This window comes from Pan paniscus, chromosome 7, assembly GCF_029289425.2.
Source record: "Pan paniscus chromosome 7, NHGRI_mPanPan1-v2.0_pri, whole genome shotgun sequence".
In the NCBI taxonomy this organism is placed as follows: Eukaryota; Metazoa; Chordata; class Mammalia; order Primates; family Hominidae; genus Pan; species Pan paniscus.
The window spans coordinates 76022323-76045156 of NC_073256.2; the positions used below are offsets into that span (position 1 = coordinate 76022323).

Consider the following 22834-nt stretch of genomic DNA (forward strand, 5'->3'; position numbering starts at 1 on the left):
AATAATAGTTGAACACTCCAATGTTCCACTTCCAATAATGAATGGAACAACTAGGCAGATAAGAAAGAAAATAGAGGATTTGGGAGGAAACGGGAGATGTTAGTCAAAGGATACATAATTATGGTTAGAAGGAATACATTTCTCTTTTTTAATTTTAATTTTTAGTTCTGGGGTACATGTGCAGGATGTGCAGGTTTGTTAATAGGTAAAAGTGTGCCATCGTGATTTGTTGCACCTATCAACCCATCACCTAGGTATTAAGCCCAGCATGCATTAAATATTTTTCCTAATACTCTCCCTCCCTCCCACACCTACCCCCACTGACAGGCCCCAGTGTGTGTTGTTCCCCTCCCTGTATACATGTGACTTCATTGTTCAGCTCCAACTTATAAGTGAGAACATGCATTGTTTGGTTTTATGCTCCTGTGTTAGTTTGCTAAGGATAATGGCTTCCGGCTTCATCGATGTCCCTGCAAAGGACATGATCTCTTTCCTTTTCATGGCTGCATAATAGAAGGAACACATTTCAAGAGACCTCTTGTATAGCAAGGTAATGTGAGGTAACGCACCTGGTAATTATCTACATTTAACCATTCCACAATGTATATGTACTTCATAACATCATACTATACCCATAAAAACAAAATGCTGTCAATTTAAAATAAAGAAAATGTATAAAGGAAAAGATAGAGGACTACACAAACTGTACATAGCAGGAAACTTCCCCAACAATAGCAGAACACATTCTTCTCAGTGCACATGGAGCATTCCTTAGAATAGGCCATATATTAGGCCATAAAATAAGCCTCCACAAGTTTTAAAAGACTGAAATCAATTAATGTATTTTCTCTCTCAGAATGGAATGAAATAAAAAATTAATAACAGAAAAAAATTGTAATATCATAAATATGTGGAAAGTAAACAACATGCTACTAAATAGCCAATGAGCCAGAGAATAAATCACACGGGAAACTAGAAAGTACCTTGAAATAAGTAAAAATGAAGACACACATACCAAAATTTATGGGATACAGCTAAAGTAAATCTCATAGGAAATTTATAGCTGGGAATGCCTACATTAAAAAAAGATTATAAATCAACAACCTAATCTTATGCTTCCATGTTAAGATGCTGGAAAAAGGAAGAACAAACTAAATACAAGCAATCAGGAGAAAGAAAATAGCAAAAACAAGAGTGGAAATTAATTAAGTAGAGAGTAGAAAAACAGTAAAGAAAAGCAGCAAAATCAAATATTAGTTGGTTGAAAAGATCAAAATTGACAAACCCTTTTAGCCAAACTAAACAAGGAAAAAGGAAAAGACTTAAGTTACTAAAAGTGTAAGTAAAAGAGGGGACATTACTACCAACATTTCAGAAATAAAAGTAATTATAAGAGGACACTATGAACAATTTTATGCCAACAAATTAGGTAGCTTAGGGCCAGGTGTGGTGGCTCACACCTGTAATCCAGCACTTTGGGAGGCTGAGGCAGGTGGATCACTTGAGATCAGGAGTTCGAGACCAGACTGGCCAACATGGTGAAACTCCATCTCTACTAAAAATACAAAAATTAGCCAAGCGTAGTGGTGAATGCCTGTAATCCCAGCTACTTGGGAGGCTGAGACAGAAGAATCGCTTGAACCTGGGAGGCAGAGGTTGCAGTGAGCCAAGGCTGTGCCACTGCACTCCAGCCTGGGCAACAGAGTGAGGCTCCATCTCAGAAAAAAAAAAAAAATAGGTAACTTAGATGAAGTGGGCACATGCCAAGAAAGACACAAACTACCCAAACTAACTCAAAAGAAACGGAAAATTTGAATAAATCTATAACAAATAAATAGATGGAATTAGTACTAAAAAAAACTTGCAATAAAAAGCCCAAGACCAGTTAGCTTCACCAGTATATTCTACCAAACACTTAAAGAAAAATTAATATCAATTCTTCACAAACTCTTTCAAAATAGAAGAGAATGTAACAACGGAACACTTCCCAACTCATTTTGCATAGCATATATCTGATAAAGAACTTGTTAGAATACATAAAGAACCCTTATAACTTTTTTTTTCTTTTTTCTTTTTTTGAGAAGGAGTCTCACTCTTGTCTCCCAGACTCAAGTGCAGTGGTAGAATCGGAGCTCACTACAACCTCCACAACCCAGGTTCCCAGGTTCAAGCAATTCTCATGCCTCAGCCTCCCCAGTAGCTGAGATTACAGGCGTGTGCCACCATGCCTGGCTAATTTTTCTAGTCGAGACAGGGTTTCACCATGTTGGCCAAGCTGGTCTCCAACTCCTGAACTCAGGTGATCCTCCTGCCTTGGCCTCCCAAAGTGCTGGGATTACAAGCATGAGCCAACGGGCCTGTCCCCTTATAACTCAATAATAAAGAGACAACCTAATTTTAAAATGAGCAAAAAATAGGAATGGAGGCCGAGCATGGCAGCTCACGTCTGTAATCCCAGCACTTTAGGAGGCCAAGGTGGGTGGATCACATGAGCCCAGGAGTTCAGGATCAGCCTGGGCAACATAATGAGACCCTATCTTAAAAAAAAAAAAAAGAAAGAAAGAAAGAAAGGAAAGGAAAAGAAAAAGAATAGGAATAGGCATTTCTCCAAAGATACACAAATGGCCAACAAGCACATGGAAAGACGTTCAACATCACTAGCCATCAGGAAAGTGCAACTCAGAACCAAAATGAAACACTACCTTACCCCTTCTAGAATGGCTAGAATCAGAAAGTTGGATAACAAGCGTTGGCAAAGATGTGGAGAAATTAGTACCCTCACACATCGCTGGTGAGAATGTAAAATGGTGCAGGCGTTTGGGAAAAGTCTGGCAACTCCTCAAAACGATAAACACAGAATTACCAAATGGTCCAGAAAATCCACTACCAGTATATTACTCAGAAGAAATGAAAATATATGTCCACATAAAAACCTGTACTCAAATATTCATAGCAGTATTACTTATAACAACCAAAAAGTGGGCACAACCCAAAATGTCCATCAACTGATGAGAAAATAAAGAAATGAAATATTATTTGACAATAAAAAGAAAGGAGGCACTAAGAGATACTATTTTAAGCTCAGACACACCCGCCAGCACCAGGCTTTCTCCACAGAGTCCACGCTCACTCCTCAAGGTTCCTCTTACACTCCTCAATATTCATAAATCTAACCCATTCCTTTTCTTGTTTCCAACTTTGTTTGTTTCTGAGGTTGCTACTGTGTGATAACTTCACGTTCTCTGTTTACCTCTCCACACATCCGTTAACAACTCTGTGCCCATTAACAATCCTTTATATTAAGTGACCTGTGTTCAGTGTGGTGTGGTTTCTGCCACTTGACTGGACTTAACCACCCACCCCCCATGAAGAGGTCTTCTTGCCAAAAAATATCAAGCTAAAATCTGGTAGAAGTACACTCAGTACTACCTATTAAAACCTTGCCAAACTATAGAATCTGAATCTAAGCAAACTTCTAGATACCAGTTTATAGACACCAATTTATAAGAAATCCAGGGCTCAGGGAAACATATAACTCATACCACAGAAATGTAGTCAGCAAAACCCAGACTATGAAAAATTTACAGAAGTGACCTGGTTTCTTCAGTGAAAAAACAACAAACTTCCAGAGGAAAAAACAAATCTTTACGGGACAACCCAGGAAATGTGAATACTCCTGGATAATAGATGTTATTAAAGCATTACTACGGGTTTTCTTGGCTGGGTGCGGTGGTTCACGCCTGTAATCCCAGCACTTTGGGAGGCCGAGGTGGGTGGATAACCTAAGGTCAGGAGTTCAAGACCAGCCTGGCCAACGTGGTGAAATGCCATCTTTATTAAAAATACAATAACTAGCCAGGCATGATGGCGGGCACCTGCAATCCCAGCTACTCAGAAGGCTGAGATGGGAAAATTGCTTGAACCCAGGAGGCTGAGATTGCAGTGAGCCAAGATCACGCCACTGCACTCCAGCCTGGGCAGGCAACAGAACAAGACTCCGTCTCAAAAAAAAAAAAAGAAAAAAAAGAAGAACTACTATGGGTTTCTTTAAAAGATATGGTCACAAAGTATAAAGTTTGAATCAGGGGAGTAACCTTGGGATAGACAAAATAATGGCCCCTGTTTTGGGGGAAAAAAAAAATCTCAAACCATCGTTCCTATTCTCTCACTTAAAACAACAACAATCATCAACACAGAAGATTTCTGTAACCAAATGTGGAGGGATGGGTTTCTCCCTACCAGCAAGCAAGCAACTGACTCTGCAGTAGACTGCAGCTCAATTCCCTCACTACTTGGAGATACTGTGAGATCATGATCAAGGGCTTAGTCTCACAAGACTCCCCCACCCCAGATACCAGTCATTATTCTGGGACTCTGACACTTCTGACCAGTTTCAAGTTGGAGTTCCCATGTCCCGCTCTTTGGGTTCGATTAATTTGCTGGAGTGACTCACAGAACTCAAAGAAACAGTTACGTTTACCAGTTTGTTACATAGGATATTGCAAAGGATACAGATGAACAGATACATGAGGCAAGGTATGCGAGAAGGAGCACGAAGCTTCCATGCCCTCCCTGGGCACGCCACCTTCCAGGAAGCTCCATGTGTTCAGCTATCCTGAAGCTCTCCCAACCCTGTCCCCTCGGGTTTTTATGGAGACTTCATTTCGTGGGCATGATTGATTAAACCATTGGCCATTGGTGATCAACTTGACCTTCAGCCTCTCTCCTCTCCCTAGAGTTTAGGAGGCAAAGCTGAAGGTCTCAACCTTTGAATCATGCTTTTCTCTTTCCAGTGACCAGTCCCACCCTGACACTGTCAGTCAACACATAAAAAGACAGCATTCTGGAGAGTCCAAGGATTTTAGGGGTTGTATGCAAGGAAAGGGGAAAGAAGACCAAATATATATTTCACAATATCACAGCCTCCAAAGCTGCCGATGACCTAATCTGCAGAACCTGTGAGCAGGTTCTGTTATATGACCAGGAAAATTAAGGTTGCAGATGGGATTAAAATTGCTCATCAGCTGATTTTGTGAATGGGAGATTATTGTGAATTATCTAGGTAGGCACAGTGTAATCATAGGGTCTTTATAAGTGGATGAAGGAGGGAGGAGAGTCACAGAGAAAGAGAGGAAGTGGAGGTCACAGTGATGCCATTTCCAACTTTGAAGATGGAAGGGAGCTGCCAGCCAAGGAATGGGGCAGCCTCTGGAAGCTGGGAAGGCAAGGAAATGGATTCTCCACTAAAACCCACCCAAGGAAGGAAACCTTGCTCACACCTTGATGTTAACCCAGTGAGACTTATTGGACTTCTGACCTCAAAAGCTGTAACATAATAAATCTGAGTTGTTTGAAGCCACTAACTTTGTGGTAATTTGTTACAGCAGCAATAGAAAACTACTACAAACCCAAGGGGCAAAAGAAGGGATTGAGGGAGGGTGACAAAGAAAGATAAATTTTAGGGGCCAAAATACATTATTCCACAACCCTGCACAAATCTCCCTAAGCATTTTTCTCTCCTTTACATAACTTTGCTCACACATCTTCCTCCTATCTGACTAAGATATCTTTGAAGTCAGGAAGTGACACTCACCAGCATTTGCAGTCTTAAAGCCTTACTGGAGCACTCTGCATACCACATGATTGCAGGAGAGAGGAAGAGAATGAAAAAGATCCAGAATATAATATTTAATCAGATATTCCATAGACTCCATGGAATACATATTTCTAAGAACTAGTGCACACTACTTTATTGCATTATCTAAATGCAATAAACTCAAGTATACTATGCAGACACGCATAATCACGCTAGAAAATAGATGGCGTGTGAGATGTTGAATCACGTTTAACCCTGACTGAATTTCTCTGTTCTAAATCTTGGTTTGGCAACTCCTGATACAGCAAAGTACTGAATGATAGAATTCAACTCCTGATACAGCAAAGTACTGAATGATAGAATTCAACACTCATAGAATTCAAAGGTAATACACATAATATCTTTAAGAAATCTCTTTACTTTAATGGGCCAGGTGGGATTCAGGAGACAACGTGTAAGTGATCTAATGTTATTAACATACCTTTATCTTCCAATAATGTCCCAATATGCTGAATAATGTATTTTAAGTAAATGCAGATATCTTTTTTTAAGTATAGAGCATGTTGAGATCCTGGTAATGACAGTTGAGTATTAGAGAATCACAGAAGTTAAAATTTGTTGCCAGATTTGGACACTTGGCTGCCACACAGACATCACAGATGACGGACAAATAATTCATCAACATAATTAAGTGAAATATGCTTCAACAAATTGAACTATCATTAAAAATATAACTTGTGAGATTTGATGACTGGGAAAAACTTACAACACAAACTCACTGGCAGGAGACCAGAGTAACTGTGTCATTTTATTTTACATTTTATTTTATTTTATCAAAGTTATGCTTGGTTCCAGATCTGTGAGACAATATTTTTAACATGGAAAGCAGAACATCAACAAAAGAAACAAGAAAATGACTTGCAGCCTTGAAGTATGCTCAGGGCAAGGTAGTGTGGGTGACCCTCCGATTAGAGAAGCTAAGTCAGAGCCAGAAATCGCTTCATGTTTAAGTATAACAATCAACAAGTCAGAATCACAGCCAATAATTAAACTTCTTAGGCAGATGCTTCATCACGACATTCATTTCTGCATATATACTTTCAGGTTGGAAGTAGAAATTCTTAGAGGTCTAACCAATATACAAAAACAATTCTGAAGACTTTAATTAAAGAAGCACCTTCATACAGTGTTCTCAGATTCAAAAAGTTTTAAAAGGGGCTTGGATTTGGAGGAATGTAGGAAGCAGACAGATGGATGGGGAGAAAGGAGGATGGTCAAAGAGGCAGAGCCCTTGGCTATGAGAATCAACTTCAACCAGAAAAGATCCACTTTTACTAATTTTACGAAGTAGGATTTCACATGAGTTATCTTTAAAGATATCTTCAAAGAAAGTGTTTACTTACTTTAAAAAGAGAGTCCAAAAATCACTGTCCTAAAGAATGGATATGTTTTGTTACAAAAGTAGAGGCAACAAGAAATTTGTAGTATAGTGATGTTAAGGAAGAAAACTAACTTCTGAGCTATTGTCTACATTTTTGTTCATTTAATTCCATTCTCTCTGAGCCATCCTGGTGCCTCCTGGTTATGAGAACACCCCCTTATCTTACACCATCCAACAAACAGAATCCTGTAATTCCTTTGGTAGATTTGGGTTTCTGGTTTACGTAACTATTGGCTATGGCAGAAACACCTAGGATGCTATCTCAGTGTGTTTACATGGTTCCTTTTGATTCTAGATTTAGATGGTGCCTTTTTGCTTCTTATGCTTGTTACTTATCGGGAATGCAGTTTTACAAGCTAAGGTCTTCTTGACTGTGGTATTATTCCATGTAGAAACGAGCTCAGCTCCTCCTAGTCACTAAGAGACCAAAGGCTGTAGTAACTCTCTCTCCCTAGCACCTCTCTGGATTTCTATATGGTCCATGCCTCCTGTAAGCCTAATTTCAATCTAAAAACTGTGTCTCCTAATTCTGACCTGAATGTGTCCTGGAATATGTGTCAATATTTTCCCATCTCTCCATGGTCCTTCTCATTTCTGTCCGAGGTTCTATCTTCTGTTGACATGCCCAAGAGTCAGCTCAACCCATTGCATCACCTGTTTTCCTTTATGTTAACTGTATTTCTGAACTCAGCAGTCTTCACAAGTCCAGAAAAGACTGACTGTAGTTACACTGAAAATATGAGTTAACAGTAGTAATTTTTCTAAATATTTCATAGAAGAAATGGAAGAACAGGACCAAATCCCATACCGTAAAATTTACTACTTAAGAAGAAATCACCATAAAATCAGTCTATCTCCAAAGTTCCACCCTCCCACTAGGCCACCTGGGAGCGTAATTTTTCTCCACTGATCCCCTATGCAGGGCCCAACTTCAGTAGTTCCTGTTTTCTTTTTCCTGGATTTATTCCCCAATCTCACATGCCTCTGAAAAGAATTTTCAGAAATTCTTGACAACTATTAAAGGCTTGTACAGTCTAACTGCGTAGTCGGCAGATGAACTTTTAGAGACAATGTTACCTAACTAATAATATCCCACTGATATCAAAAACATTGTTATGGTTTTTTCTTCAAATAACACTCATAGATTTTTGCTATTTAAATAACAATGACACATCAGAATTGTTTCACTGTAACAGAGGATTGAAAAAGCCCAAAATGTTATTGAATGACTGCATTCTTTACTGTCGTGCAGGCTGTCATTTGAATGGCAAACAGGTATCAGTGCTTTTTCAGGACAGCCTCCCCCAGTGTCCTGTAGAGTCATTCACTTAGCTTTGTTGGCATCCGGCTAAATAGTCTGGTGGCCCCTTATAGAGGAAGCCTGGCTTCCTGCAGCTCCCAGCCATGTTGACAACAACGCATGTTCAAACACAGAAGAGGAACTCCCCAGCCTTCCAACACTCTAGACTCTGCATCTTGGGAATGGTTAACTGGACAGGGCCACCATCACCAGAGATTTAAGGATCAAAAGAGTAAAAATAAAACCACAAGCATTGCTATGGTCTGAAGGTTTTTTGTCTCGCCCCGAAATTCATATTTTGAAATCCTAACTTCCCAAGGTGATGGTTATAGGTGGTGGGGCCTTTGGGGAGGTGATTAAGTCATGAGGGTGTCGCTTTCCTGGGATTAGTGCCCTTATAAAACAGGCCCAAGGACCACGGCTGACGGGAGGCAGGACTAGACTGCAGCTCTGGACAGAGCAGCATGCAGAGGCTTGCGTTGTAAATTTCAGCTCCAGATCGACTGCAAGAGCAAACCAGCAATCCCGAGAGGACTCACAGACCCTCTGAAGGAAGCGAACTGTTCCTGCAGGACCCGGGAGACACCTCAAGTATTGTGACTGCCCCAACTGCGGAAGTGGGAAAGGGAAACCAAACACACACCACTACTGGAGAAGTTGAAGATCTGTTTGCGGGAAAAGTTTCCAACTTTACCTGGAGTTGAGTCAAGTGAGAGAGCCAAGCCTAGCAATTTGAACAGGCGAGAAGCCTCCTGGCCAGAACTCAGGGGAGGGCGCGAATCTGGTGTACAGACTTCACAGGCACGGGAAGAACTAAAGCCCTTTTCTCTCGCAGCTGGGAGGTGGATAGCCTCGGGCAAAGTTTCAAGCCCCTCTCGCCCTCTGCCTGGAAACAGGCTGTTGGGGGAGGGAACGGTGGGGGAGGTTACATTTATCCCTTCCACCATATAAGGACACAGTGAGAAAGTGCCACCTATTAAACAGAAAGCAAGCCCTCACCAAATACCAAATCTGCTGGTGCCTTGATCTTCGATTTCCCAGCCTCCAGATTTGTGAGAAATAAATTTGTCGTTTATGACACCCCGTTTATGGTATTTTGTTAGAGCAGCCCAAATGGACTAAGACCAGCATTAGTAAACCTAATTACTTTCTCTAAGAAGGGGATTGGGACCATCAGAAAACAAATGAGATAATTCAGCAAGAACATTGATGATGCTGGATGCTATGAATATCTAGTAGATACGTGCAACCCCTTCCCATTGGGCTCTAAAGTTGAAATTAAAATAATGTGCCAAAGTTCTTTATATGGCATCTGGGACTCATTTACAAGTGATTACAAATAAACAGATTTGTTTTCTAAAAAGTTAATCAACTAGGCCGGGCATGGTGGCTCAGGCCTGTAATCCCAGCACTTTGGGATGTCAAAGCACGAGGGTCACTTGAGCCCAGGAGTTCAAGACCAGCCTAAGCAACATGGCAAAACCCCAGCAAAATACATATATGTATATATATATACCTACATGACCTATCTATCAGGTTGCAATAATTGTAAGGACTCCCTACAGCTTAAATATCACACTGGAAAACAATTTGGCAAATTGATTTATCAAAAACAAAAGCCAGAAGTAGGACTGACCACATATTGAGGAACATTGTTGTCAGCACATTTGACCAATGATGGGCCCGGATGCAGGCCCAGAGGTACATCTCAATCCCTCTTACCGCTTCAAAAGATGGAGCTGCACTCTCTTTTGGGTTTTTTGTTTGTTTGTTTTTCGTTTTTTGTTTTGAGAAAGAGTCTCACTCTATCACCCAGGCAGGAGTGCAGTGGCACCATCTCGGCTCACTGCAACCTCCGCCTCCCGGGTTCAAACGATTCTCATGCCTCAACCTCCCCAGTATCTGGGATTACAGGCATGCACCACCACACCCAGCTAATTTTTTGTATTTTTTAGTAGAGACAAGTTTTCACCATGTTGGCCAGGCTGGTCTCAAACTCCTGACCTCAAGTGATCCACCTGCCTCAGCCTCTCAAAGTGCTGGGATTACAGGCATGAGCCACCATGCCCAGCCATGATGTTTCGATTCACGGCTGAAACAGGTCCACAGAGATGGGCTTATATGCGTGTAGTTAAAGCTTCAAAGTGAAATGCAAGTTCTCTATCAGGGAGAGCTGACTATGGACTTCAAGATATTTGGGAAAAGATCTGTGTCTATTCTGACATGGGTCCTTGAACAGACTTCATGGAATAGTATCTGAGTCCTGGGTACAACGGTAGATGCAGAAAAGGCAGAGGGTGGCGTGACCCTATGTCTCCGTGGGGCCTCGGGAGCCCTGGATTCATTGTTTTAACAGCTTCTTGACAAGCATAGAGCTAGGTGTGTGAGCTGGGGTGGGACTCTCTATGAAGGCAGTGGCGGAGAGAGCGTGACTTCAGGAAACTACCCAGGGAACAGGGCGACGCCAGCGGAAGTGGCAGGCACCCCCTCAGCTTCACAGGCAGAGAGGTCTGGATCTCCAATCTCTGTGGAGATGGCCAGTTACAGGGACACACCTGGGAAAAATTAATCCCCCCAGCCAGGGTAGATAAAGGAAAGGCTCCAGGTTGTAAGTGAAACCCCTCTTGAGAAGAACCGGAGCGAGGATGGCAGGTGGCCCCAGCACAGAGGCAGGAAAGAAGTCTGTAGGCTGCAGCTGCTGCCAGAGTTTGTATGGGCTCCAAAAGTGGTGTCAGTAGCAAAGAGTCAACAGGTCTTAGAAACTGATAAAGAAAAGGCAGGAAAAGTAAAGAAAAAGGGGAAGAAGGTAGAGAGTTGAGCCAAGTGAGAATTACTGTCAGTAATAAAAGCGAGGTTGAGGCTTTGTTGGAAAATCCTCCCTTGTGCCCTAATGGTATTTTCTTGTCTCTCCCAGCACCAGACAGCCTCCCACTTCCCCAGCCTGGGCCTAAAGTCCCAAACGCTTTCCCCTACAACACGCCTTGTTTCATATTCCCTCCTTCCCACGTATTGTTAGCGATAGCCAAGTCTCACCATGTTACCTTCTCATTTATCTGATCTTCAACAAAAGACTCTTGAAAATACAAAACTTTCATCCTCAGGGGTAAGTTTATATCATGGTATGTCAGTCTTTGTAGCAGGTTGGTGAAGATGGAGTTTCCTTCAAAATCCACACTGAAGAATTGCTTGCTATATTTGTATATTAAAGCATGTCTCCTTAGGCCAGCCCAATTTGGGGTTTAAAATAGAGCTGTTCAAACAGTAGGCAAGTGTGAATCCCTCACTCCGCGATCCGTCTGCAGTTATAGCCCATCCCGTTAGAAAGCATCCCCATCCCCAGTTACTTCTGTGATGTTTTTTGGGGGGTTGGGGACTCATATCCTGTCTGTGCCTGTCATTTTATTGCTATCTTGTTCCTGGTCCCTTTAGTGAGGGACACAGCCTGCTGCCTCCAAGCTACTGAAGGCTCCACCCACTGTCATGAATGCTGGAGTCACTTCCTACCACTGGGATCATACCCTGTGGACATTTTAATTGGTTCTAAACCCAAAAAAAATGTAATTAGTTCTGTGCTATTTCTTTATTTGTACCTTACCTACTTCCAGAAAGATTTAAAATTTTAAAAATATGTACGAGGAAACTAGATAACAAGTAGGAAGTGAGTTTATAGAAACATAATGTTAGAAAGAGAAAAAATGAAGCTATAAGTGAAATTAATGCATAGAATGCATGCCATATAATCACGTGCACTTGCTTGGGGTGGCCTGAATATTTATCTCTGAGCTGTCTAGCAGCCAATTCAAAAAAGTGAATCATAAACAAAATCTATTTCATCCTCAGTATCTGAAATCTGAGAAACATCTCCTATGGATAGAGCTTTATAAGGAAGTTTCTCTTTAATTTAGTACCCTTAATCTTTACCATTACTCTTATAGTAAAAACAAGAATATTCATAAGCTCATTTGTAATATTGCTTCAAAGTGTATTTATGACATGTTATATAAACAGAGTTCAGTAATTTCACTGCAGGAGGAAAAAAACTATAGGTTTAAGTTTCAGACGAAAATCAAAGTGAATATCTAGGAAATGGACTGCAAAATTTTCAGGCATAATTCCATAATTTCCATAAATCTTATTTCAGAGTGCTCTAGAATCAGGGTAAGCCTTCTTGACAAGGACTTAGACATGCAGATATTCTGTGTTGCCATTTAAAAGCTGACACATAAACTTCAGGCTCAGTCAGCTGAGCCAGGAGTGACGTTAACAGATTCTTACAAGTTGAGCCGGGCACAGTGGTTCATGCCTGTAATCGGGAGGCCAAGGTGGGCGGATCACCTGAGGTCAGGAGTTTGAAACCAGCCTGGCCAACATGACGAGACCCCATCTCTACTAAAAATACAAAAATTAGCCAAGTGTGGTGGTGTGTGCCTGTAATCCCAGCTACTCAGGAGACTGAGGCAGGAGAATCACTTGAACATGGGAGGTGGAGATTGCGGTAAGCCCAGATCCTGCCAGTGCACTCCAGCCTGGGTGACAGAGTGAGACTCCGTCTCAAAAAAAAAAAAAAAAGAGGCACCTAAAAAGGTCACATACAGAATAGAAAGCCTCAGTTCCTACACGGAGGAGGGCAGAGAGTACCGGGGAACACAGACAAGGTTTTCTACTCTAGTACACAGAAAAAGAAGTAGCTGGGTCTCAAAGCTCTGTTATTCAGAACATAGAAACAATAATCTTTGCAGGGAAATTGATTTACTAATATCTCAGCAAAACAAAAAAAACAAAACCACCTCATTAAAACACCAGTTAAGCACCCAACTTTAAGTAGTGTAAGTATCTATCAAACCGCTAAGATCATTGGCTGAACTGACCTCAATGTAATTAACTGGATTTACCTGTTTTATAGGGTTGTTAACTATAAGCCAGTTGTAGGTTGGAGGAGTCTATTAAAAATTAAGAGGTTTTTTTGTTTCTGAAGACCCTCTTTCTGGAAATACTTTCAAAGGGAAGCCAGTTTTCAACTAAGGTCATTCATTGTTCATAAAACTAAACCACGTGATCTGCATATAATAAAATGATTAGACATTTTCAGGGACCAAGGGTGTGAATTTTATTGAGTCATTTTCAATTTAGGTATATTCAACTGAAAAGTAAGCATTTTGTTCCTACCTAAACTTTCCAGAAAATGCAGAACCCTTGCAAGCCCAATAAAAAGTGAGTACTTTTATTTTAAAGCATATCAACAATTCAAATGTAAAAATTCCATGTTAAAAGAAAAGCAATAATAAACCCCATCAGAAGGTGCTGGTAAGATATTGTGGTTTGACTTTGAGCTTAAGAAAATAAAAGAACAAACTAGTTCCAGGGGAAAGAAGGGCTGTTTATGTATTTTATTGTTAACTATTTTGGCAGACGGGAATGTTTCTTTGGTGACAAGCTCAGAGCCATGTCAATCTGCAGTTAGACCACTCCCTCCCCAATTTCATCAAATTTGTGGCGCAAAGTCAGAGACTTGATAAGGCCCTCTTGGTGGGGAAAGGGCTTAACCTTTAATCTATGAACCTGCTAAACTGCTTGAGAACAGGATGTGTCAGCTTTCTGTTATTTGATCCCATTTCACTATCTGTCCATCTTTACCAATGCAAAACAGAAGAAGCCAATGTATCTTAAATACGATGCCCTGGGAAAATGTAAAACAGAAAGATGGAAATTGACCTTCTATTTGTGCCTCCATCTGCAAACTCTTTCATTCTGGCATCAATTCTGGAGTCAAATTTCTATTCATCCCAGACAGCTCTACCGTTATCTCAGTATCATTTATTATACGACTTTTTTTTTTTTTGAGATAGGGTCTCCCTCTGTTTCCCAGTGGTGCCATCTTGGCTCACTGCAGCCTCTACCTCCCGGGCCCAGGCAATCCTCCCACCTCAGCTTCCAAGAGTAGCTGGGACCACAGGTGTGTGCCACTGTGCTGGCTAATTTTTGTATTTTTAGTAGAAAGGGGGTTTTGCCACGTTGGCCAGGCTGGTCTCGAACTCCTGGCCTTGAGCAATCCACCCGCCTCAGCCTCCCAAAGTGCTAGGATTACAGGAGTGAGCTACCACACCCAGCCACTTATTATATGACTATTAAAGCCAGATATTTCAGATTATGAAACTTTGTTTCCATAACAGATGATTTCAACATCATTTATGGTTTATGGCTTAGGAGGAGGAAATCACATAATTTAGTCCAAGCACTACAGATATAATTTTATTCTTGCCAGTAAAGAAACTGAATAGTGAGAAATTCAGGCTCTTTCTCCAGACCCCCCAGAGAAGGAAAACATTTTCAAACAATCCAGAATAAAGCCACAAAAATGGGTTCAAAAAACACTGGAGACACAATGACAAAATAGAAAACAGAATTGTTCCTTAGAAAATGAACCATCAAGCTGTAAACATCAAATGAATAGTTTAATGTTGCTACTCTAAAATGTGTATTACAAGATGAAACAGGAATCTTGACTGAAAATATGGATAAAATCTGGAAATGTAATGAACACAGTATTTTGCAAAGTCATTTTAGATAAAGGCCTTCAATAATTACAACTTCCAACTCATAGGCTGTAGTTAAAAATCCATGACAGGACTAACATCAGCCATCCCTGACACACTTCCGATTGATATGTAAAACCCAAGACTCTCATACTCCCTCCTCAGATACAACTCATGTAGAAAAAATAAATGTCAGGAGAGCAGAAGACCTTTCAACTAGACAGAACACTGTGTTAGAATGAGAATTAAGGGAATTTGATTCTGACATGACCCCATCAAATCCCAGACCTCATTTTGCTGATAGAGATCTAAGAAAAAAGCAAAAAGGTTGAATCTACACTTGTGTGCTAGTAAAAATTTCATTGCAAGTTTTACAGAGAGAACAACTGACATTTGGGAACATATAGGGAACGTGGCTGAAATGCCAAATAGAAGTCTGCAAGATTAAACTGACTTCCAGCAGGTATGTAAGCAGCCATAAGCAGAGTAAAAACTCACTATTAGGAAATCCTTTCTTCCTATCAGCAGCATATCTCTACCTGAGCCATCACACTTGTTAAATGGGAATACTGTATTCAAGAAAAAATACCTAGAGCAGGCAAAGTTCTGACAGCTGAGGCCCAGTGTTCCCATGAAGATCTTAGTCTTAGCAATTGTGCAAAAGACAGTGCTCAGACTGGGGTAACATGAGGTAAAAAGAGGTCGTGAGCTTTATGAATCATTTTCTAAACTAAATCATATTTCTGTTAACAGGCTTTTAGGTCTTAGTTTTTAAAATGTTTCAAGAATGTTCAAAAACTTTCCATTTTTCAGTACTGGGTAACTTAAGAAGAACTGCAGGTTCACATATACTCAGATTGCTCTTCCGTTCCTATGGGGTCCCAATACCCATGTCAGAGTTGAATAAATAATTTTACAAGTGAAACTTATCAGAGTTGCTCATAATTAATATTGTTCCCAAGTAATTAGCCAAAAGAAGAAAGTAGTTGTTAGAGTGTGTTATGGAAATATTTATTTAGCACCCAACAAACCTTGCTGCATGGCTATGTGTTGGGCCCTGGCGCTCTGATAATGAGCCCCTTCCCTCAATGCCTTAGGAGCTGCTTTGCAGACAGACAGTAATCATGTTCAGTGGCAATGACAAGACAGCGTTGCCTCCTTCTTGTAATCAACACAATCCTGTGTCTTATGAAAAAAGGAAGAGTGCAAAAGTGGTTAAATAGGGATGTCCTAGAAATGACATACAAAAATAGACTTAACATGATTTCCGTAAATAAAATGGGACATTGAGAGCAAAGTGCTTAATCTGGAGTTTTGTAGGAGAAGGATCTAAATCTGTGGTTTCAGCCCTTTGCACAACCCCATTACCAGCTAATGTCACCCAAGACACAGCAGTAGAGATATGAAAGAACATCTTAAGAGGTAGGAGGCAGGGAACTTCAGAAGTCTTTTGCCCAGTCAATAAAAAAGGAGAGAGGAGTTAGGTGTTACTGACCTCCAGAAAAACCACCGAGAGACATGTTGGTAAAGACATGACAGTCACTAAGCAAACTTAAGGCTAAACCCATTTAAAATCCAATAAACACCAAGGAGGGCTGTTGCTCTGGACTTTCACAGCTTCTTAGAACCTGCAACTTTTTCAGGTAGCTAATTGCTTCTTCCTATCTGCTTCCCCAGAAAGGAAGCCCCCAAATGCCCCAGAAGACAGACCTAAGTAAGTGAGAGAGTATGTTTGAGAAGACACTCAGGAATTACCCCGAGCATGCCTTGTGTCCAATGTGCACTTATAATGTGGCTATTGAGTAATATAAAGATGTAACTTAAATGTAAAATATACACCAGATTTCAAAGACTTAATATGAAAGAAAAAAACAGAAATATAACAGAAAGAACAACAGATACAGAAGTGAGCAAAATAATATTTTTCCCCCAAAAGGTACATACTTTTTGGTGTGGAATAGATGGAGAATAAACAAAAACCAGCCAGGCACAGTGGCTCGTGCCTGTAATCCCAGCACTGTGAGGCCGAGGTGGGAGGATTGCTTGAGGCCAGGAGTTCAAGATCAGCCTGGGCAAAACAGTAAGACCCCAAATCTAAAAACAAAAGCCAAAACCTGTGTAGCATAATTCCAGGTGAGGAGAAGTTTAGAAAATACAAAGTGGGTAAAGGAATAGAAAAGAGTGGGGTCAGGGAACACTCTTCAGATAGCAGGGCCCAGGACAGCCTTTCTGGAAAGTTGACACTTGAGCAAAAGCACAGGATGCCCCATCTAGCACCCTTGAGTACAAGGACAAATACCAAGCCTTCATGCACCCCAGCTCCCATCCAGAGAGGCACAAAGGTGGCCATCTCCTTGACACTGGCTGGAAACACCCCGGGAAGCAACTCAGCAATTGTCTACAGTCTTCACACTCTGCAGTCCTCTGGAGAAAATAATAGTGGAAGCTACAAAAACATCTCACCCTTGAAAAGACTGCCTTGTGGCCGAACATTAAAACATTTTCCTAGATTTACTAAAAACAAAAGACCGACTAGAGCTTTTGGAGTCCCCTGTCCTAGACACATGCCTATGCTGAAATATTTTTCTCAGTATTAGAAATAATAAGAATTGTTATAATTACCTAGTTAAATTTTTTCCTAAAAAATAGAAGAAATAACCGAGCAATAACCAAAGTTTAATGTAATATGTTCACTAGCATTATTATTATTATTATTAATTATTATTTTGAGACAGAGTCTCACTCTGTCGCCCAGGCTGGAGTGCAGTGGCGTAATTTCGGCTCACTGCAACCTGTGCCTCCTGGGTTCAAGCGATTCTCCCGCCTCAGCCTCCTAAGTAGCTGGGATTACAGGCGCACACCACCACACCCGGCTGATTTTTGTATGTTTAGCAGAGATGGGGTTTCACCATGTTAGTCAGGCTGGTCTTGAACTCCTGACCTTGTGATCCACCCACTTCGGCCTCCCAAAGTGCTGGGATTACAGGCGTAAGCCACTGTGCTCCGCCCACTAGCATTATTTTTAAATAGCTATATTTTAAATTTTGATGAAGCTAATAAGATGTTCGAATTTAACAAGATAGAAGAGTTTAAAATGAAAAACAACAATTCTTTTTTTCAGGCCTCCATAATCTCAATTCTGTGTATCAGAGGCACTATATTAACTATGATAATTTTTTTATTTTTAGTTTTTCTGATAGTTACCTGCTCTCTAAATAACAGGCTTAAATCACTATAGTTTGATACATCAAGTCTCAACACCTATGGACTTTCTAAGGCACGACAACCTTCCTCTCTCCTCCCCTCCTGCCACTGAAGGTAAGAATCGTTCCTTCCTCTTTTGATTATCTTTTAACTTAAATACTGCATATAAATATGCAAATATCTCTTGAGCTCTCACGTGGTAAAGAGGGATTATTAGTGGCCTTTTTCTTTCTTCTTTTTTTTTTTTTTTTTTTGAGACTGAGTCTTGCTCTGTTGCCCAGGCTGGAGTGCAGTGGCGTGATCTCCACTCACTGCAAGCACCACCTCCCGGGTTCACTCCATTCTCCTGCCTCAGCCTCCCGAGTAGCTGGGACTACAGGCACCTGCCACCAAGCCTAGCTAATTTTTTTTTTTTGCGTTTTCAGTAGAGACAGGGTTTCACCATGTTAGCCAGGATGGTCTCGATCTCCTGACCTCGTGATCCGCCCACCTCAGCCTCGCACAGTGCTGGGATTACAGGCGTGAGCCACCACGCCCAACCTCTTTCTTCTTTTCTCCCCACCTTACCTTATAACTTCCAGCACTACTTTAAGTACCTTGACTTACTTTTTCTTGTCAGTTTTGATAACACTTTCTTTTTGTGTGTGTATACATAATCAAGTCTTCTTTCCCTTGTTATTTGATCTGAAAATTTGAAAATCAGCAAACCGTATTTATGTTATTATGACTATGTAATATTATTGTCTGTACAGCCAAGTATTATTATTACATTCCAAATTTTCGTGTTCTTTAAGAGTTTCTCCTCCTCCTCCTCCTCTCCCTTTTCCTATTTCTCCTCTTTCTTCTGCTTCAGTTGCTTCTTTGCATTGCTTGCCTTTATCAAATCTTTACTTTTCCAGTTTCTCAAAGATCCCACAAATCGTCAGCCTCCCATTTTTCCAGATCTTTCCCTCTTTGTGCCTCCATCTAGACTGAGGGTCTGCAGATGTGCTCCTTAGCTATGATGCGGGAACCTCATTTTGTTATTCCTCTGAGATGGACCCCATGCCTTCTTTCTTGATTTACTCCCTTCGTTAGCTGGACCATGTCCTCCAAGTAACTCCCTAAGAAACTATATGGAACAAGTAAACCTAAATCCTACATACCTGAAGAGCTGTTCATTCTACCCTCATTCTTGATTGAGAGCTTTGCTGAGTATATAATGTGAGATTGAAAATAGTTTTACCTTGTAACTTAGAATGTGCATTCCAGCTGGGTGCAGTGGCTCACGCCTGTAATCCCAGCAGCTTGGGAGGCCAAGGCAGGAGGATAGCTTGAGGCCAGGAGTTCAAGAACTGCTTGTGCCACGCCCAGGAACTCAAAGCTGCAGTGAGGTAAGATCGCATCACTACACTCCGGCCTGGGCAACACGGGGCAGCTCTGTCTCTTAAAAAAGAAAAGAAGAGAAAGTTCACACCACTATTTGTTAGAAATCCAGGGTTGCTGAGGGGAAGTTCAAAAGATAGTCTGATTTTTGTTCTTTTATAAGTGACCTTGTTTTTTTGCTTATTTGTTTTCTTTATCTCTGGAAATTTCTTGTTCTCTTTTAATATTTTTCTGGAAACTTTACAGTGGTAAGTTGAAATGAGTCTATTATCTATTCATTGTTCTGGGAAACTAGTGTCATTCAGCTGTAGGAAAACCTATTTTGTTATTTCTTGAAATATTTCCTCCCACCCATTTTTTCTGTACTGTCTTCCGAGATTCCTATTATAGGTTGCACATTCCTGAAATCCTGAAAATCTGAAATCCAAAATGCTCTAAAATCTGAAACTTTTTGAATGCCAACATGATGCCACTAGTGGAAAGTTGAAAGTTTCACACCTGACCTCATGTGATGAGTCGCAGTAGAAACACAGGCACATAACACAAAGTTTATTCAGCATTTCCAGAGGGAAAAAGATCTTCCCAGCTCCCTTTAGTGTCATTATCTTTTCCGCACACTCCCAGAATCCCCCATGCAAGCACGCCCACAGGAAGATAAAGCCCCACCTGCCAGTGGTTCACCACCAAAATACAATTGTGTTTGTTTTTAAATGTGCCAATTTTAGTTGCTATTTTAATTACAAAACAAACATGTTATATACCCGTAAAATGCAAAGGCAAAAAATAAAAGACAAATCGCTTAAAAATACTGTCAAATCAGTTGTTGGTGATGAGCTAGAAAAATTGGTATGGGAGAAGTTTTAAAAATCTAAAAAGATTCTGCACTCGGCCAGGCGCGGTGGCTCACACCTGTAATCCCAGCACTTTGGGAGGCCGAGGCAGGTGGATCACGAGGTCAGGAAATCGAGACCAGCCTGGCTAACATGGTGAAACTCTGTCTCTACTAAAAATACAAAAAATTAGCCTGGCATGGTGGTGGGTGCCTGTAGTCCCAGATACTTGGGAGGCTGAGGCAGGAGAATGGCGTGAACCTGGGAGGCGGAGCTTGCAGTTAGTCGAGATCTCACCACTGCACTCCAGTCTGGGTGACAGAGCAAGACTCCATCTCAAAAGAAAAAAAAAAAAAAAAAAAAGATCCTGCCCTCAAATTCCATTGCAGGTGTGCTTATATCCCAGACATTTTAGAAATTATAAATGAGGCATTATAGATGTATTTTATGCAAAAAAAAAAAAACTACAAAACTTCCAATCAATGGACTCATAATCAATGAACTCATAATCAAAGAAGAGCTCTGGACTTACATCAAATGACTGACTAATGAAGATAATGTTATATATGTGGGAATGAAGTAAAACTTTGTGAAGTGATAGTTAATTAAAATATGGCAAGCATTTATTACAGTACCTGACACACCAACATTACATAAATAGTGGGCATTATTGTTAGTTAAAGTGGTTTTTTTTGGTTTTTTTGAGAAAGAGTCTTGCTCTGTCACCCAGGCTGGAGTGCAGTGGCATGATCACCGGTCACTTCAGCTCAACCTCCTGGGCTCAAGGAATCCTCTACCTCAGCCTCCCAAATAGCTGGAACCACAGGCTAGTGCCACCACATTGACTAATTTTTTGTACTTTTTGTAGAGACAAGGTCTCACTATGTTGCCCAGGCCAGTCTTGACCTCCTGACCTCAAGCAATCTTCCCACCTCAGCCTCCTCCCAAAGTGCTGGGATTACAGGCATGAGCAGGCAGAGGTTTGTTATTTTACTCGACAAATACTGATTAAGAATCCAACTCTGGGCAAAAGGGAGCTGAGGGGTGGGGGCACCGTGGCACAACTGGCTTCAGCGATTGCAAACAAGATGCAGGACCCCAATGCAGACACAATTCTTTCAGACTTTCCTTGGCAGGCAAGATACCCTTGTGTAAGATGTAATTTCCCGCCAAGGAAAGTCTGAAAGAATTGGAGAAAAAGGCAGAAGAGTAGCAGTGTGTCCTCTAGCAGTCAGTGGTAAAAACATATGAAGATATGACTTTGAAGAGCTGGAGGGTTGTGAAGACGAATGTAATGAGAAGAATGAACATGCTATTGAAATGTACAGACAGCAGAGACTGGGTGAGTGGAAAGTAATTAAACTGAAGAATAAATGTGGAGAAGTCTTCGAGGTCTCAGGAAAGGATTATGTTCAAGAAGTTACCTGGTGAGGGTTTGTGGGTCATCTTGCACCTTTACAAACAAGGACTTCCCCTCTGTGCCTTGATCAAACAGCACCTCAGTGGACTTGCCAGGAAGTTTCCTGATGTCAAATTAATCAAAGCCATTTCAACAACAACCTGCACACCCAATTATCCTGATAGGAATCTGCCCACGAAATTTGTTTACCTGGAAGGAGATATCAAGCCTCAGTTTATCCGTCCTCTGGTGTTTGGCGGCATGAACCTGACAAGAGATGAGTTGGAGTGGAAACTGTCTCAATCTGGAGAAATTAACACAGACTTGGAGGAAAACCCTAAGAAACCAACTGAAGATGTGTTGCTGTCCTTAGTGTGGCGCTCTGTCCTCATGAAGAGGGACAGTGATTCCAAGGGTGACTGAGGCTGCAGCTGCTGTAACTTGCTGAACTTTCTTGTGACAAATTGTCTGGATTTTTTTAAAAAGGAAAAAGTAAGAATAAATCCTTTTGGGTTTTAGTTTTGTATAGATTATGTTTCAAATCTTTACATTTCAGAAGCAATCATTGCTGGAAATTTTGTTAATTTTTTTGGAACTCTTTTTTTAAATTGTAGTATTTCCTTTAAAAAAATTAAAACCAGCTATTGGTATTAAAGAAAAAAATCCAACACTATTCCAGGCCCTGGGCATACAGTGATGAGAAAAACAACCCAGGACCCTGCCCTGTGGATCTTACCATTGAGAGGGAGAGGCAGACATTGACCAAATTATCAAGTAAATCCTTAATTACAATGTCTGAGAAGGGCTATGAAGGAAAAGTACAGGAGGAAATGACAGCACACATTGGGGTCCTGGTCTACAGGGAGGGTCGCTAGGAAGTCTTTGAACTGAATTTTGCATCATGAGTCAGAGTTCACCAGACAAGGAAAGGGCAGGTTCCAGGCAGAGGGAACAGCATGTTCCAGTACCCTGCAGCATGGAAGACTGGCCCTGGGGCATCTGGAACATCCCAGCCACATGCTGAAGTTTGAATCAGTTTGGAAAAATGATGAATGCAGTAGGGTTCATGCCAACATCTTTTATAGATTCTTTGTCTTTCTGACCAAAAATATATGTTTATGTCTTATCTACATTTTTCTTCCCATCATAATTATAAATTCAAGGAG

The 22834-nt window shown here is 40.9% G+C and overlaps 1 pseudogene; it reads left to right on the plus strand.

Moving 5' to 3' along the window:
- LOC100968414 (phosducin-like protein 3) overlaps positions 1-22091 on the plus strand; it is a 96188-nt pseudogene extending 74097 nt beyond the window's left edge.
- Positions 22092-22834: the final 743 nt, after the last annotated feature.